The 19,525-nt window shown below is 35.6% G+C and overlaps 1 long non-coding RNA gene across 1 annotated transcript in view; it reads right to left on the bottom strand.

The window, feature by feature from the left end:
• Positions 1-19,525, bottom strand: part of LOC135071626 (uncharacterized) — a 118,654-nt gene that overhangs the window by 70,536 nt on the left and 28,593 nt on the right. Inside the window, exon 2 of the long non-coding RNA XR_010257304.1 lies at positions 12,495-12,539. This is a non-coding gene — a long non-coding RNA (uncharacterized LOC135071626). The remainder of the gene's footprint in view (positions 1-12,494; positions 12,540-19,525) is intronic.

Genomic DNA, 19,525 nt, shown 5'->3' with positions numbered 1-19,525 from the left:
TGTTAGAGGAAATTTTGAATCCTGCTACTTGAAAGGATGAACAGTTTACGTAATTATTTTTATGACAATGAGACTGTTTTGGTAAATGAAAAATCCTTTTAAGTGTTGGTAGTGAGTGCACTTGTTGACGCAAAACCGATGCTGAAACTAAGTATAGTTTGGCGGATCATTTCAATATCAATTCCAATTGTAAAAGTTGTGGTCAATCATCAGTCATACCTCTATAGAGCTAATATAAACAAAAATGTTGATGAGATTGACGCCGTTATAGAAGTGTTAGTGATTGATGATGTATAGCAGACTTCACTGACAATGGACGATTTGACACCGATATTGATTCGATATTACAATTTATTAAAGACATTCTAATCTTGAAAGCTTAATTAATCTGAAATGACCTGTAAATTACCATTTTTGGTCGGATTGTAATTAAGAAAAGTAGTTTGATTAAATTCACAAAATAGCGACGTCACTTGCTTGTCGTGCCATACGAAATCTATGAGAGTTTGATTTAACAGTTTTTAAAAGTACGTCAATTGACTGGCGGTGTCAACACGTCTATTGGTCAAAACTTCACGCAACTGCAATTTCTCACGGTTTTGAATACTGACATTCTATAAAATTCCTGGTCAGAATATTTTCGAGAGCCACGAAAATGACGGACACAAGTAAATACCAGTTAACATAAATTTCTAGTTTTACAGAGGATAGTTTCTGGCGTTTACAGTTGCCTTTCGATTTAAAATTTGAAAATAACTTGACACCTGGCGAGCTTAAGGCCGTGGGTTCGATTCCCGCCTTAGGCGGTTCTATATTTTCAAGTGATATTTTATAATGCGAATAGCTTTCCGCCGAGGGTTCTTCCGCGTGGAATTTTGTTTGTCACAGTTATTTGTTTTGTATGTTATGTATGTAAATTAAACAGGGGGCCAAGTACCGGGTGTTTAAGAGCCTTTTTAATTCACAACGGCAAAGGTGAAATCGTTTTTGGTAATTTGTCGCCTAGTCCAATAACACTTAAAGCAAATATTTTAATAGCTACTTCAATGCTTTTTGGAGCATGTCCAATATGTCATGTAAATCGAATTGTAAAAGACCCCTCAGCTATGGATACTCTCGATAGAGCTGATATTATGACTAAGCCCGGACTTAGTTCCGACAAGTTCTGGTTAGTTAGATAAGCTTTATACTCTTTTGTGAAATTATCGCGATTGTATTGCTATAAATCTGACTGAGATAGGACGTACACGTGCAGTCTTTGATGTCAGGATGAAAAATAATGTGCAAATACCACCATTACCACTTATCTCATTACAAAAGGGAAAAGGGTTCAGAAAACCATAGATGACTAACTTGATCCAATGCTATGATTATCAATATTATTCAGGACTCTAAATCATATTTAAGTCAGATCTTGATGATAAAGAGAAAAGTCTTCAAAGTTCTGTAGCAGTCACTTACTTTAGTCGACCCACAGACAGGCGACCCCTGAGGAAAGACATCTTCAATGAAAGACAACTTCTATGAGTTAGAGACACTAGCTGTGGTGTGTGTGCTAAAAAAAAAGGTATATCTTTTAAGACTTAAAAGTTTCTACTGGTTATGCTGCCTTAAGAACCACGTTAAAAAAAAAAAGAAGAGTTCCGCGAATAGTCCAAATACCAAAATTTAGTCATAGAATCTGACGACAACCCATCCAAACATCGTAATCTCTTCAAATAGCAGATACAGTAAGGTTGATATCAAATTATTTTTAGTGGTCCCACGTACAGCTAGATGGCAAATATGTTGCGCTTATCGTGATGAAATCGAGCATCACAGACATTCAGAAACACATAATATAAGGACACTGTAATTGTATTGGTTTCAAACACTTGGAAAATTTGTAAAGAAGAAAATTATGTTAAGGCCTTAGAAATACATACCTAATTCTGACGAAAGTACCTTTAGTGTTAATCATAAATCGTGACCACAATTCATTATTTGCCAGATTACGGTTACAAATGGATATAATTGGATATAATATTAACGTTTTGACATGTTCTTATAAACTTAATAACTTTCACATGGCAGTCATGGCAAGATACACTGTAATTAAATTGATTATGTACTAACATCTAATGGACGTGTATTTATGTGAAATAAAAATTTGGATTTAAAAAGAGTAGTTTCCAATATATTCGATATGGTAGTTTTGAGAAAATTATAAAGTAAAACGATTAATATCTGAATTTCATGCAAATATCCGTTATTGGTTATAAAATAAGTCATTACGAATAATATAGATTAGGTGAAAATGTATAGTGTGTATAAGTGCCTACAAGATTTTTCTCCCTTTCTTAACATTTGTTACTGGTTTAATATGAAGAATATAGTTTCTGAAATGCATTATTAATGTTAAAACACTTGTTAACAAGTTGTCATAGAATTGTTTATCATTCTACTATATATGCTTCATATTGTAATATTGTTTGAAAAGTAATATTAATGATTTTAGAATAAATCCTTATTAGACGTGAATGCCGGGAGGCATCACGGTGTCGGATGGCCGAATGTAATGATTTTAGAATTCATATTGTATTTTATACGATTATTGGTTACTTTTAAATAGTTATTGCAACAATTTTAGTATTTGTATTGTATTTTAGAAGAACCCAAAAACCCATTATTAAATTAAAATACTTTATTTGATTACTTCCTAGGCATTTTGCAGACATTAGAATGATTTTAGAATTTATTTTGTATTAAATCCAATTATTTCATATTTATTATTTAATTTAATTATTTTAGATTTTTATTGAATACATATTAGTATTTTAAAAATTAAGAAAACAGCTAATTATGAAATAAGTATTGCATTTGACTAGTTCCGGAGCATGCCGTCGATAAGTCGTTTTGAACCGGTTGACTTTCACTGATGGAAGGGGAAGTTACCTTATCGCTGGCATGCCGCTGGACAGTCAGTTCGATTTGAGCGTTCAAAGCAAGAGGTACTATTAAGATGACGTCATAATGTCGGAATTGTGTAAATCAGTGGTGCTGAAATACAAGTTAGAACAACCTACAAGAGTGTTTCATTTCACTATAGGTATTACAAAGAATTTTAGTTGCTGAATTAAATCGGTAAAGATTTTGTAGATGTCTGTTACGTCACCTAAACCAGTGTCTTTTCCCCCAACTAGAATTTATGCTACAAGTTCTTTACTGAGGGTAACTCTACTCTTAGGCTGGGTTGCACCATCTTACTTTAACTTTGACAAACGTCAAAAATCTGTCAAACTCCATACAAAAAGCACCGGTTATCGTCATAGTTAAAGTTAGGTGGTCCAACTCAGCCTCATTTGTTACTTTCAAACTTTGGTAGATAGCAATGGTTGTCACAATTTAAATATTTTTCTTTTAGTGTGCCTTAGTATCAAACATTAGCATGTGTATTATTTTTTGTTTTTGCTTCAAAAGCACAAACACGATTTGAGTACCGAAAATCAATTCTGAAATGGCCGAACTGGATAGGAAATGAAGAATGTTCACTAATGTTGTTTTTTAGCTTTCTGTATTCTCTATTAAAAATAAAAAATACACGTGAAAGAATTGTTTCGATACGTCAATTAGTTTCCAAGATATTGAATTTGAAAAGTGCGGGCGGCGGCCGGCCCGCCATTTTATGCGCGTGACGTCATATTACAGTGACTGACTCATATTTGTATGGGTGGAATCTTGCAAGCTGAATTAAGACCCACTTCCAGACAACCGATTAAGCTGAAATTTCGCAAACACATGTGATTTGGATGACCATGCAATATTATGATGACATGGAGCTGATCTGATGATGGAGCTGGAAGGTGGCCATAGGAACTCTATAATAAAACGACTTAAATGCATCGAGTTTGGGCTCGTTCGTTTTGTATTGATGAGTATTTTAATTTTATATAGTAATCAGGGTCTGATGATGGAGCTGGAAGGTAATTCGCAATAAAACGACACAATCGCATCAAGTTTGGGTTTGCTTCAATTTTAATTTCTGTGATGGGTCTGGGTGTTAATATGTATAATAAGTTTGTATTTACAAAAAAAAATATTTCATTATGTTTATATCCGTTTTCTAGTGAGCGGACACTGTGAATGTACGTCACGCGGGGTCACGTGACCGTCGGCGGGACTCAATATTTTAGCGAACTTTGAATGCCCATAAAATCATAACTACTGGGTATTTTTGAATGAAATAAAAACTAATGTATTTTTAAATGTAAAAGCTTAACTGTAACATAGGTTTCAAGTGATTTTGAATACCTAGTAACATTCTCAATTACGCCAAAGTGCTTTCTGTATTTTGCAGCACACCTGGGAATCAGCCCAGGGCCTCCAAATCAAAAGGGTTAACTCTATAAAACACTATCAAAGCTAACTTAACAAACAGACATCAAAATACGCTTGCTAATTCTTACTTACCTCCCAAACTGCAAGTTAAGTACAAGTTAACTGATCAACAATAGACTCGCCCCTATTCTAAGTTCATAACACTCGGGCAATCTTCGCACAAAGGGCAACAAAGGGTTTGTCTTAAATTAGGCACTTTAATAAGCACACTATAATAACGGAATGCTCCAAATTAACGTTTGATACTGTTTATTAAATTATTCCGAGAGAATAGCGCTGGGCAGAGCCGTTAGAATTATAATGAAACGTGCTTTGAGGATATAAATAGGACAGACGATCGTATTTCACTTGGACTGAAAGCAAGCCCTAAGCTGACCTAGTAAATTATTTTGATGAAAAAAAATAATATTTGTATTGCCTTTTGAAGTTATAATACGTACGAAGGTCAAGGATGAGGACTAGGTTTTACAACTATGTATTACACTACAGCTTCTAAGAAATTGTTTTCTGTCACGATTGTTATAGTGCCTGTTACCTTTATAATTAGCGCTATTTGATCAAGCAGATGTTTTTCACGATTCCTGAAAATGATTTTAACGATTAACGCCCGTATTCACAAACATTACTATGAGGTCTCACAGTGCGCGTGGACATACACGAACCAATCACATAGCTCTATTCAACGCTGTTCGTTCGATTTGCTGCTTCACTTAAGCAAGCATCGTTTGTGAATACGGATGTTATTAATCTCACTAAATGTAACCTTTTTCGCTATGACATGTTAGAACCGCACAATAACTTCATAGTTGCAAAGCTCTCAATGCATTGGACTAGATGAGTTCTAGAGCAACACAAACTTAATCTTAATTTCAACAAAACCCTGCACTGTGCCAACCGTAAAACAAAACCGTACTTGTCCGCATCGCACAGCACGGCCCTAAAAGATTCCATGAGATTTTCAAAGCAGCACACATCAGTTTAAATATACATGAGGCTTGTTGCAGTGCACGTACGGCCGTGGCCTCACTCGAGCGTGGCGGGGAGCGGTTTGAACTGCGGCGTAGACTTTACATATCCCTTGGGAAAACGTTTTTGGTGGAAAGAGAACATATCCCTTGGGTCCAGAGAATAGAGTCCTTTGTAGTTAGAGTGAGAAAGATGGTTGTGGTTTTACTAAAAAAGTTTGATCTAACTTGGCTTTATTAGTCCTATTTCTTATTTGGCATAACAGGGCGATAAGGACAAGTAACGCAACGCAACTGATATAAATAAAAGGATACTAGTATAGTATATTATGAATAGTTTCACAGTTAGTAGGTAAAAGTAGAAGAGAGGTATGTGACATCAAACAAATATAACCGCTTAGAATATTACTCCTTTCCTCATTCTCTCAACATTTAAAATTCATATTCACATTTAAGATGTCCGTCTGTAAACTTTAACTCCTGTCTCATATAATAACACTGTAACACACGAAATTCGCCGTCTAAACGCTCACATATCCTTGAATTTATAAAGTGCAACGCCACCAGCGTCCGTATCTCACAATTTTTACGGCTTTTTAAAAATGCCCACGTGATCAGGCCGCAGCCTAAGGGCGGCGACACACCTGCACTCCGTAAACATTACTCGCGGACGTGCCTCGCATGTGAGCGCGGCTTAAGACCGAGCGCCCGGCATTTTTGGCATGTGTGAAACTATCCTAACAACGCAAGTTAGCTTGCGCGCGCGGCTGCACTCGCTCAACAAATAGTTGGGAAGTCACGAAATGCGGGTAATCAGAGACCCGAGCTTTTTGGGCAGACGAATACAAAGTTATGTCGTGATATACGAATAATTGTCTCATAAAAACTATTTCAGTTGGAAACATTACTTCAAAGGAGTTACTCTGCGTTAAACATTTATTGGCAAACATTTGTAATCCAGTCCAGTTTCAAACACCATTTCCTCAAACTATACTACTTATGTAGTTAGAGCTTGGACATTTCAGGAGAACTTATTCTACTTTTTTATGAACACTGGAAACAGACTTAGTAGAAAAACTACCACTATTTCACCGTCAAGCCATGTTTGGCCATCATTTCTCATTTAGTTTAAATGAAAAATGTTGCAATCATTTTTATTTCTAAATAAGCAATTCTAAGCAATCATATACATAAACACCAAAATATTTATAAAAACTTAAGCCACTATTCTCAAAACACTCGAAAATTTCATTGACATCATGACATCGTTACGTTAAATCTGTATCGAGTGACATCCAAGGCACGCCGCATACGTCGCTAGCACAGATTAATAAATAATCTCAGAGATGGGGAGGGAACGCGTCGAGATATGGAAAACAAACCTATAAATATACTGGCATTTTCAGCTCCACTGCCCTACTGTTCATAAGCTGGGGCTCCTAATTGGTAATTTGTTTTAATTATCACTGTGTTCCGGGAGGCTCGTAAATTGCATATTTGTGAGTTTATGTACTTATGTTTGTGCCACAGATGTGACATCTGTGCCTGTAAGGGGACGGAGGTCATAAAAATTATAGCTTGCCGTCCACACTGTAAGAGGACGCTAACTGACAAGATATTTATAAGTATGCACACTCTGGTACTCAAACTTACAGCTTTCTAACATATTTTTAATCAATTCGCCTTTTTGATACATATGCCAGTAAATCTTATTCATAGAGCTTTCTAGAACGTATTCGCAGTTATAAGGGTTCAATAAATTAAACCTTTACAATGTTGACTCACAAAAGAAGGAACGAGTGCTCCAACTAATCATAAGCCCGTAAAATGAATATGAGCTTTAACATTATATCGTAAGTACAACATACGATTACGTGGAGTGGTCTTTAGAGATGATAATTATACGCAATATTGCAACTACAAGAAGCATTATTATATTGAAACATCGCCCACTCTCATAATACTGTGATGGTTTCAACAGAGAATTTATACAGAAAATACTTTAATAAAACTCAGGAATAAAGCGTATCTTATCCTTATAAATACACGGAGATTCGTTTAACAATGCATTACGTTTCTTGGAAGTACATTTAATCAAATGTTATGATTTCCAACAAAACTCACGTTTGCATATGTACCGCTCTGCGAGATCGGTTTCCAAGAAAATCACTTTATTACGTATTTCTCGGGAATCGAATATCATTTTACCTTTAAACTTCGTCGTTTCGTGTGGTGCATTATGTAAATTGCGCTAAGACACTTAACGTAAATCTAATATACAAAAGTATCTACAATCCGGTTAACTCCTCTGTATGCTGTAGATTTGAAACTTTGATAATTTAATAAGTCTAGGCTTGGTCCCAAATAAATAGTTTTTAGTAATTAAATTTTTAGTAGGTAGGTACAGCACATTTAATCTATCTAAGGCTGAGTTGCACCACCTAACTATAACCGGTGTTTTTTGTAGGTATGAAGTTTGACAGATTTTTGACGTTTGTTAAAGTTCAATATAAGATGGTGCAACCCAATCTAGTATAATAGGTATATTAATTATCTATTTTACATAGTTCCGAACTTCCAGTACCTTTCACCACAGCACACGCTCATTCATACCTACTCTTTATTCCACTCGTCTTTGAAGGAGTCACGAAGACCGAAAACGTACGGCTTGACATACATCGACTCCGACAATTTAATGTTACTCGTACTACGAGTAGACTAGAGCTTAAGTTGTATTAAATCACGTACACACAGCATTTTAATATAATAAAAGCTTTCAATAGATGAGCACTATGAGATTTTCTATAAACTTAATATGCAATGAAAGCCGTATGACCGTCAAATAAATTAGCAGTTACTACTTTACTTGTACTTTCAACAAAGTAAACACTGTCATACTGCCTTCCTTCTTTGATACATCAATGCAGTTTTTTCCTCCTATTTTTTCTAACACGATTTTGATTACTTTTCTGCTTTTTCGCGTTCTTCATGTTGTTTTCATTAATCTTGTCGCAGTCCGCTGCCTCTACTATCACGGTGTTCCACCACTTACGGTGTCTTTGTATTTTGTTGCTAAACAGACGAACGACCATTAATTTTGTCTGGTAACACCCACCCTGTATGTGAAGAGCTCTGAGTTTTAAAATGGAATGGATTTAGAATCGGATTATATTCAATACATCCTGTATTTGTATTTGGTTTTGATGAATTTATATTAATATTCATCAAAATTAGCTCTCTCTGTTGGTTTGTTTTAGCTTTTTCACGCAATATGTAAAGTTAATTAAAAGGACGCGTCATTTATTTAGGAATCGGAATACCTATGTTATCGTTTTGACTAAACACTTTTTGTAACGAGCGAAGCCGCACGTAAGAGCTATCTTTCCTTTCAATTACCTAATAATGCGCATAAATTACTTACTAAAGTAAAAAAATATTCATAGATATTATGACGCACAGCGGTAATCATTGTTTATTCAATCTAAATATCTAAACAACCTATGCACATTCTCTGAATGTTAATGTATACTATTGTTTTGATGAAAAATAGAAATTGGTCAAAGCTTTATCACTGCTAATTAAATTTTCAGCGCCAAATTCCAGCTAAAATATTGTTCACTAGAATTTTCAAACATTCACGTAATCCTACCCACACATTATAAGCCTATTAAAACGTAATGCCTTTTCAGTGCATCCGACTTTAACCATTGAAAAAATACAATCTCGGTCGAACACTATCGCCGATCTATAAGAGGTTGCGCTTTGTACAGCCATTGTCGCACATTTCCCGGGCTTTGTGCCCCCTCTTCATTTGAGTACAGCCTCCTTTAGACAAGGAAAAGATAGCTTTAAAAGGCAGCGGCATGAATGAACTTGTATTTAACTTACGAACTTACTTATTTGTGAAAAGACTGAAGAAGTGTGAGAAAGTACTTTTATTCGGCGTTACCTATGTAGTTTAATTCCACATCTAATGTTTAAAAATCGTTGTATTGTATTTGGAATAGCGTTATTTAGGCGGCCTTATGGTATAGGTACCTTTCAGAACCTGAAGATAGTGGTATTTTGACAATAAACTATTGTATGCACGTAAAAAGATTAAAGATTTTAACTATCACTTTCATTCGTCCTTTCATGTAACCTCAATGTGGTGTGTGGTATTTGTGTTATTTCTGCAATATTAATAACAACATTACCCCTATTTCTGCAGGGAAGTAAAAAGAGTTTCCAAAACAAACACAGTCACTCACCAGTTTATAAACAAAACATAAAAAGTTCCGCAAACATTTCTACGCGAAATAACCTCACCGAAACGCGTGATTGATCACCTTGCCACGCCATAATAAACAGTTTACTTAGAAATATTTCGAGCGACTTTTACCGCTGCAATCAGCCAATTCGGGCTTTCGCCAAAACGCCCGCGCCGCGACGCGCCCGGCCGTGAACTCGCAAACATTTTAGTCCTCATTAGTTGTTTGCACAGCTCATAAAAATTTCCTTCTGTGTGCATGTTATTTTAAAAGATAATATTTAACGACTCGAACCTATGCCAAAAGAGCGTTAAGCTGCGCTTATTTTAACTCGAAGGTTAACATGATTGATATTCATGGCATTTTATGGAATTCCTTGACATTGGGAATGGAAAGCACGCGGTAACTCTTTTACAATTGGGTATTTGCCACCACTCCCCAATAATTCTAAAGCACAACATTTTTAAAGGCTTTTTTTCATTCTGGTCTTAAAAACTTAATCAATTTTGAATTACCTGTAAATTAAGATTTTTGTTCGCATTGTAAATGAAAAAATAGTTTAATTCAGTTGACAAAATAGTGACGTCACGTCAATTGATTGGTGGTGGCCAATACCCTATTATATATTGATGCTAATGTTAACTATGATAAACTTTACATAATAAATAAGCTAATTAATGACTGCATAATCCTTTAAAAATAAATAATGGTAACAGCTTCCTGTAAGATCTTTCTTCGCACTTTCAATCCACATTGCACGCGCCGCCAAACCGAATAGTCCCCATGTACACACATATTTTTACTGTTACTCTTGTATACAATTCCACCTGACAGGTTAGTTCGAAACTCGTGTATGTTGTATACATTTTGCATAGTTTGTAATCAAAGTCGGAGCGAGCTCTGTTGGCGTGGAATATTTGAACACGCTGTTGGTGTTTATGTTAGTAAAAGGTTAAGACGACGGATTATAAACATATTTACAAGTTAATGGCTTACTTACATTGTAATTTAGTTGAGAAGTCAGTTAATAAAGATGTTTTTATTAGGACAAGCATTGTTAGACAGGTGAATCTCAAGAGACATAAACTAGACAGAGAGTTTGTGTACCTTAATATCTTGGCTTAGTTTAAATTGACAACCGTTCTTCACGCAATCTAAGAAATTGAAAACTGCGAGTTTTAGCGACTATTATATTACGATAGGACTTGAACGTAGCATTGATTAACACATAAAATTATGTCAAGTGTCTAAGAAAGTTTAGTCACGGTCTCATAAAATAATTCATCATAACGAAATGTTAATCAAATTACATGAGTACACTTACCCCTCAACTGCCTAAATTTCTTCCAAGCAACCCGCTGCTAATCTTGCGGCAGTTTTAGTTTAATTTCCGTATCAAAACATAAAGTCCGGGTCTAACCCAACCAACTGCGCTCTAGCTCGCTTAATCGTTTTCGGCGAGTCTGGTCGGATCCACCCCGGGGGACAAATAGCAGCGCCTCTCAGATGATGGATGCCGATGAATAAATTATTCTGCGGTTAATCGATGCCGGCAACTTCGCTAATTGTCTGAGGTGCCCGTTTGTCCGCAACATTGGGAATATTTAATTTCTGCGGTCGCCGCTGTCACTCGCTGACGGGTGAATGTAAAACAATGAGCTGCTTTGTAGTACTGATGCAGTGTTTTCTGGTTTTGATATGCGGACGAGTTCGTTGCGGATTTTGTCATTCATTTTGTGCTCGTACCTAATTGTATGTAAGCATTTAATTCAGTCCTGTAGACCTTTTTACTTTTTATTTTTAATACTTTTTTCTTTGGGTCTATGTCAGCTACCTCTAAGCATGTAACCAACTGTATGAGATTCATCCAAAGTCATAAATCGCACATAGCGATTGCAGATAAAACGTAATCGTTACTTCAAAATGGCTTCGCTTTCCATAGATTTCTATCTACCTTCTACGATATTGTTTCAAAAATCATTACTTAACTTAATCTCCACGTCACGAGGCCAACTGAATGGACTATCCAATAACTGCCCGATCGTTGATCGCCGGCAAGTGCATTTTCATCACGTTAACGTGTGCCAGTTAATGCCTCGGTTTATGGTCGATAAACATCCGCACCAGAGGGATACATGAGATATGTCCAACATTGAGATGGCTACACCAATAAATAATGGTCCCATAATAACACTAATATTTTGACAGCTCGAATACACTACCAAAACAAAACAAAACAAAACACTGTCGGAATTGCACGCAACTCTATTTTTTTTTTAAGCGCATTTTATTGCTTAAAAACTCGGAAGATGAAAAAAGCAATTCAGCATTCACGATTCCAAAACGCAATTTCCATTTATTATTTAACTTTAGAAAAACTTTTATAACCTAGCCTTGTCATAACCGAGTACAATGAATACCTATTTTATTTCTTAACAAGGAAAATTCAAATGAACTGCAGCACTTGCGTGTCTTCGTATTTACAAAAGGCGGTCTAGATAAATAGGAGTCTAGTCTAGATTAATATCGATAAGAATATTATAAAGGAAGGCTAATTCAAAGTGCAGGAGAGCTTGAAGCTCAAAGGCTGAAGAAGTTACCTATTCACTTCAATTTTGCTTTAATTTTGATGAGAAAGTTGCCGGTTATCATGCAAGAAGTTAGATTTATAAAAGTAGATAATCGTAACTGAAATATATTTTTTGAAATTGTTGCTGAATACTTTAATAAAAGCTTTAACTACGGACAACTTAAGAGAACGATGAGTTAAGTAGAAAATTGTTAGTTTTAAGTCAGTTCCATCATTTTATTCTCACGTTTTTACGGTTAAACTTTAAATTTTAAATTAAAGAAACTTTTGAATAGACGTCGTATAAATTAATAAATAATGTTTGTTACTTACGTGTGTCGGGTAACATAGCGTATGAGATCAGCGCATGACATGAGTCTGAAACAAAAATAAATAATATTACAATCGACATCCTACTACACACATATTGTCATACACATGACACATGGGTGAGCTTGACACGTATAGGGAAGAAAAAGAGATAATATTTTGTTGACAAGAATTAATTTACCAATAGCATCTTGAAAGGGACGCTTCACGACGACGACACACAGGGACGAATCACCAGCTGTCTGAGATATTGTCCAGCGTTTTTCACGGTATTCATTCACAATACGCCAGCTTAATTTATGAATCTGTCAGCTAGAATTATGTCAAAATTATGACATCAATGATAAAATCATAGATATTTTAATTTAAGTAATACATAATCAATTCAATCAAGATTATGTTAGACATAATCAAGTCATTTCCAACCAAAATAAGACGAGGTAGTTTAAAATACATTAACTACTCGTTACATGCTCTTCACTTTTTATTCTACATCCAAAGATTTTGACAAAAAGTTTGATAAAGTAATTCATGAAACCATTATCGGTATTCAATAACAATTACCGTTACCGCTGCGTCGTCAAATCGTTAAAAGTAACGCGGTAACGTCGTGCATTATTAAGGGCGCGTCCAACTCTCGCACATTCGATAATCTGTGAGTTTTCCCGCGCGATGTGGGTCAAGTGAAACTCGGATGGGGGCGCTGCAACCGGGCTGGGACTTACGCGGGCTCGCGACGCGGCGCGATTTTGTGACTGTTAACACAATTTTAGAAAGTACATCTTGAATCACAGGTTGTTTTACAACAAACACATTACGAGCATTATCTTATCTAGTTTCTAAACATGGTTTATGTTTAACTTTTGTAAGTCGTACCTACTATGAATGAGCTTTGATGGACATTTTTAAAATCTGGCGTATTTTCTGTGTAAAGCGTTGTACGAATATGTTTTAGTAAAGCTAAAATAAACATAAAATACAAATTTACGACATTTTTTTTATTTTATGTTTAACACTCTTTTAAGGGACAACAAGGTAAGAATTAAAATCTTATTTAACAGTTGGTGGATTTACGAGTATAATAGCTAAGCTTAAACTGGATACTTAGGATGGGATGCACCATCTTAGTTTAACAATAACAAACGTCAAAAATCTGTCGATTTCCATACAACAATACCGATTATTTTAATATTTACGGTTAAAGATAGGTGGTGCAACACACCCTTAATTTGAACTTTTTAAATTCTAGTTTATAAACCTACGCCAATAGCATAGTACTTAATAAGACATATACCAATATCAAAAACCGTCTGTTTTAAAATGTGCTCTATTTAATATACCTGGCAAACGCATCGTGCTGGTAGAGCCTACCCGCTACACGTGTCCACGCGGTCTGTGTGCATTGTATCGCAATTTTCCCCTCAGCCAGCAATGTGTGCGTGTGTTCACTGTAGATGCTAACTCTGTGTGAGTGGCGTTGATGCATTTGCGTCTGTGTCAACCGTGTGGGATATACTTGGATTCATCTAACTTAATCACGTTTTGGGAGCAATACCCGTAATAGGACGTTCCTGGAACTGTACCCATTTCCAACTGTATACAAGTTCCTTTCTAGCAAATTGAAATCCACGTGAGTGAAGCCCAGTTTATAAATAAAGTTGGTAATCCATCAAGTAACATTTTAAAACCCACTACAAGGATAACTTCACAAAACAAAAGACTGCAGCAACTAATAAATAATAAGGTCCCGCAAGATACCGGAATGTACGTCATAATACTGTTCGTGTATTAATGTATTATTTATGCTCACATTCACAATAGTTCGAATTTGAATAACAACAAATTTATGGCTCGGATACCGCTCCAGTATCGGCCACGATCGTTTGGATGATAATAAGTATCGTCACTTACAGAATCGATACTCATCTCTATTTAGGAAATAACAATTTGAGCAACTCGCTGGGTAGTTGAGCGATATTGCTGATCACTCTCAATTTGTCAATAGTTAGTTATCAGCGACTCAGCAATTCTCAGAGCATTTGTCGGTATTTTTTACACTGAAATGGGCAAGTATTGTCCGCAATAGTTGTGCTTTCTGTAGGTTACACTTGTTGAGTTTATAATTAAGCTATTATCTTTTTGTTACAAAATATAGCAGCTGTTACAGCTACAAAAGCCGCCACAGTGTTATAAAAGCTACAAAGCATTATATGTAAGTATGTCGTCGTCCGTGCTTATATGTATAATCTTGCCTTCAAGTTTCAAGAAAAAAAAAGGTGGAATAAATATAATAATAGCAACAGCGTCTAATTATAGAGGGGGGTTTGAGGCATCTTCTTTTTTTATGTCATCATCATCATCATCATCATTTCAGCCATAGGACGTCCACTGCTGAACATAGGCCTCCCCCAATGCTTTCCATGTTGATCGATTGGTCGCTACGAATCGACAAGTCGCAGGCCGCTGGCCTGCGTCCAGCGCTTCCCTGCTACCTTTACGATGTCGTCGGTCCACCTTGTAGGTGGAGGTCCCACGACTTTTTTTATGTAACAAGAGGCAAACGAGCAGGCGGATCACCTGATATCTGTAAGAAAGCTATAAAAAAACTTTTTTTTTTATTTATGGCGCTATTCCTTTGATTACTCAAATGGCAAATTAAGATGCCGCCAGTTGTAATTTCCATCTCCGCTGCCAGATTTTTTCACATTTACGAATATTGTTCAACAAACGATATAGAAACTTCAATCGATCGCAATCTAGCCCACGTCTCCCACATCGTCGACACATCGAATAACCCATATTTAGATATTATTTCAAAGATTTCTTTGTGAAATGTAAATGACAAGGAAATGACTTGTAAGCGAGTAAGTTGCGGTAGTGATGTGTTGTACAAGTATCGAATCCTTTGAATGTAGACTCAAAACTAATTTCTGGATTCTTTGTCATCAATTTTCATTTTAAGTTCTACACCACTACATTTTTATCACCGGAAAAAAAAATCTGGGTAATGAGTTATTGATACTGATCCTATTTGCAAAAAAAAAAGTTAAATAAAGCTACTCAAAATTTCATCCCAAAATTGGTAATATTTGGACACACGCGTCACTAGCACTATTTACGCTCAACGCAAGGCCGCCCGTTACTATGGAGAGAGATGCGACGTTGCCGGCCCGACGCTTCCTAAAGGCGGCGGTGTACGTTTGTTGTGCGGCCATTATCACCCGCGAGCCACGAGCGAGAGGGCGGCGCGGGGCCGCGGCCCGCGCCGCCCTCTCGCTCTTCCGGCCGCCGGCCGCGGTCGGTCAGTTGCGCGCGCGCGAGCTCTTTATCGGTCGTGAAGTGTCTTGTTAACATTGTATCAATCAAGTCAATAGTGTCGTGCAATTATTACGTTGTCTTACCAATTCACCTCACGTGAATACGTGTTAATGATACGTGCATTATTATTCTTGGCCGGAGAAATTGTGTAGTGCAGTTTTACGACTGTACCGGGACAGCCACACTTCAGCACGATGCAGGGTGCTTATCAAAGCATTGAATTTTGCCGGTCCTAAGGCCGATCCTAAGCCCGGGTAAGTATGAAGGGAAAGTTGAATTATTTTTATTATTTTACCTAAGCGCCTACTAAAACCACCATCTAAAACTGTTCGCACCACTCAGCTGTTATGGCGGATCTTAAATTCACGAACTACGAACGACGCGCGATCTCAATTGGAGTTACACAGTAGGTATTATTATTAACTAGTGTTAAAAACTCACAGAAATACAACGTGACGTATTACGTAATTACTAAATTACTGTTTTCGTCCTTTGCCCTGCGTTCAATTACAATTCTAATTACCTACTTGAAATGTTGCAATAAAAATAGCCTAAGATAGGTAGCTAAGTAATACATTATTATTATTCTGTGATGATAACACTGAAAGCCGCTGTTTTGGCAGATCTTTGAATTACATATTTCTTATAAAGTCGTAGTAGCCTCGTAACGACACATTGGTGTGTATTCGTAACGTATTCACAGTAGGTAGGTATTTCATTGTATTATTAACTTACAATTAGTGTTAACAGTCAGAATACCACGTAAAGAAGTACGTAAGTGTAATGAAACACTTATTAGAACTCAAAATTACTTGAAATGTTGCATTATAATGGTCTAAATTAGTAATAATAACACTGGAAGCGTGGTCAAGGCGTGAGCGAGACAGACAGATCAATGTGCGAGCGCGTACGACTACTCTACTGAATGAACGAGCAGCGGAGTGGCCCAGCTGTGACGCGTAAAATAGGGACTAAAGAAAATTTAATAAAAAAATTAACTTTATAAAAATTTAATTTTTTTTTTTTTACTTTATAATTTTCACACATTTCTACATAACCTGTTAAAAATTTTCCGGTGATAAAAAAGTAGTAGTGTATAATATAATAGATAAGATGGCTTCTGAACAGATTCTAACCTATCTAGTTAACGAAATATACTATTTACCTGTATAAATTTACTTGATACTTCAACAAAAAAATGAAATAATCGGGGGAGGCTTGTTCAACAATGGATGTCCTGTTACTGAAATGATGCTGATGATTAAGTAAAATAAATTATACTAGCTCTGAACAATAGATAAAATATCAAACGAATAAAAAGAACAGTCTTTCTCTAGAAAAACAACAAATGATGAAACATCCCATTTATTTATTCACAACTGTTATTAAAATTTCATTCATATTAACAGTTATTATTTTATGCCAGTTTTTCAATGAATTCATATTACCCATGTATTTATTCGGCATGTGTCGGATATAAGTAAACCTGAATTTCATAATTGAATAAAATATTAAAAATAACGCAGATGAAAAACACTGTCTGTTAAATTATTAGGGTAAATGATTTTGAAAAACTTACATTACGAGTACATATAGTAGGTAGAATGAACCTCGGAGAATTTATAAAACCCGAGAATTTACAAACTCAAAGGAATGAATAAGAAGATAAACTTTAGAGAGAACAAATCTTATTTAAAATTAGGAATTTAAGGCTTTTTTTTAATCATAGGACTCTCTGAGGCAGATCACATCCACACAGGCAAAGCCACGTGCTAAAACTAGTGGCGAAAAAATATCGATAATATTTTATCGGCGAATATGTTCGGATCCCTACTCTGACGGAAGCCGACTGCCAATACTGTTGATAAGACAGACAGGTACATGAAAAATTAATACTTATTTTAGTCATTCCACTGAAATTGGCATTTCACGAGAAACGTTTTTCTTTATGTTCAAATGAAATTCTTCATTTACATCCGGGGTGGGGTGGGAACAATAGCCTGCTACGTTTGGGAAAATATTTTATGCATTTAATTGAAAAATATTGGTTGTTATAGTGAGATCTTGGGACGCAATAGATGGATTGTAGGTTTATTGAGAATTTACATTCATATATTTCATGTTTACCATTCAATAGTTACCATTAGGTAATGTCACGGTCAATTTGGTAGCGTTTTTCTTCGACACAGTAAAATACAGAACATTGCTACGAAAAACGTAGTCATCTACAGAATATTTTCGTAGCACTATAAAGCTTCTACGGTTCAGTTATACTACGAAAGTTCCAGCGTGGGCTGCCGACTTTGTTTTGTAGTTTTTAATTCAAAGCATATAATTTATAGTCAAAGCACTTTTTTTTTAACATTTTTATTGCCAATTTATTTAATTCTGAGCCTTATGTGACTACACCCTTACAACATACAAATACGTAGGAAATGTCCCTTGATAGCTTTATAGATTTTACGGTTACTCGAATTTGTTTATGAACTACCCGCAAAGATTACTCGTGGATCGATGTGGGCCAACTGACCCTTCTAAATATGATATTGGTTGTAAAACGCGTTCCTTCTTGTTTTATAGCGGGAGATATCTTAGATGCCTTTTCTGCTCAGTGAGCTTCTTCGATGGAATTTTATGTGGTATATAAGGGAAGTTAACGGATGTCGTATTAAGTTATGACCCTTATATTCTCGGTTCCTTTAGAGTGGTCAGTGATATCCGCGGTTGGTGGAATGAAAATTAATTGGTGAAAGTGTAGTTTTACTTTAAAAGGACAACTACATGCTACAGTAAGTTATGAGAAGATGAATTCGTAAGAACAAGTATCAATATTTATTTTATTAATATTTATACCAAAACATTATTTTTAAAGACAAAATTACTAGAACAGATTATTATAACCCAATGGTGAGCATCCCTATAGTTTTCAAAGCATAAATTGTGCTTAAAAAAAACTAATTTTTTAAAGCATTGCCAACCATTTTTACGCCCAACACAGGCATTTTTCAAAAACATTGTGTGGTCTAAATCGTTACAAATACATAATACTCCAAAGCTCTTATGGTCACTTTAAGCTCCATTCGTATGCGCCAGATACATTTTTCAGTTGCACCAGGACCTAATCTGTCACGTACTCTAACACTCGTGGCGGTCCCAACGGAGAGACATGTTATAAGACGCTCTCTACCACCTTAGGGGTCACTTTAGGACCAATGCCTTAAACCAAATTCCACTCTATTCCAGCATATTATAGTTCAAAATTTCCGGGATAAAATACGCGTTACAGGCCTATGAATATTTAATAATGTAACAGATTGTCGCTATGTACCCTATTAGCGGAAAATGTAGAAGGAATTTCAAAGATATTTAAATATAGGATTTTCGGGGAAGCTGGATATTTAAAAGCCAAATTGTTTATTGAAACCATACATGTAGGTAAATATATTTCAATTAAATTTAATAAATATACATATTATTGTAACGAACCGTTTTTAACTCAATGCGTTTTAAAAGCTCTGAAATTAAAAGCAACTCGCATACTTACGCTGGATTTAAAATAAATAAATCTTGTTTTATAAATAATTAATTTAAAATTTCACATTGCAATTTCGTTAATTTGATCTTTGTTAACTTTTCATAAATAACAGTAAACAAGTTAATGCATATTGCAATAACATTTATTATCAAGTAAACAAACGGAAATTATTCATTATCTT

This window comes from Ostrinia nubilalis, chromosome 5 (assembly GCF_963855985.1).
Source record: "Ostrinia nubilalis chromosome 5, ilOstNubi1.1, whole genome shotgun sequence".
In the NCBI taxonomy this organism is placed as follows: Eukaryota; Metazoa; Arthropoda; class Insecta; order Lepidoptera; family Crambidae; genus Ostrinia; species Ostrinia nubilalis.
The sequence above is the reverse complement of the archived record's forward strand: the minus strand, read 5'-3'. Positions and strand labels throughout refer to the sequence as shown.